The sequence below is a fragment of the Staurois parvus genome, unplaced genomic scaffold (assembly GCF_062004578.1).
Source record: "Staurois parvus isolate SC_StPar_1 unplaced genomic scaffold, SC_StPar_1.0 ptg000147l, whole genome shotgun sequence".
Lineage (NCBI taxonomy): Eukaryota > Metazoa > Chordata > Amphibia > Anura > Ranidae > Staurois > Staurois parvus.
This window is the reverse complement of record NW_028317943.1, coordinates 5,654,237-5,654,826: the sequence shown is the minus strand read 5'-3', so window position 1 is coordinate 5,654,826 and position 590 is coordinate 5,654,237.

Below are 590 nucleotides of genomic sequence, written 5' to 3'. Positions count from 1 at the left end.
TTCGGAAAAACGATCCTACGATTTGACCATCATTGAGTTGAAAATCGGTCGTTTTTCACAAATTTTCCAACACGCCCGATCACTGTAAATCGGCTGGACTCATTGACCCACTAACAGAGCGAAAATCAGTCGATTATTCTTAGGTTTGATTTTTGGATGAAAAATCAGTGAATTTCGACGCATGTATGGCCGGCCTTAGGGACTGATGTGAATGTACAATATATATATATATATATATATATATATAAAGTGATGGTGCTATACAAGTACCTTTAATAAATAATAATTACCAGTTAAAGTAGCGCAGTGCCGAATAGCACAACATGGCTAGGTAATGAAGGGGGTAAAACCTTCTGGGGTGAAGTTGGTTTATAGATACGTGTATATATATGTTTGTTTTTATTGTCTGTTATGTGTAGCTGTATATCCTGCAGGGACCATTCCACATCCTACAACACAGGGCTCCCCATTGATTGTATTCACAGACACATGTATGTGTGCAGAGCCAGCTGTGGCCGTCCCATGTCTCACACGGCACATTGAACCCCTTCTGTGTCTCTTTCTCTCGGCCATGTCAGTTTTCTCCTTCC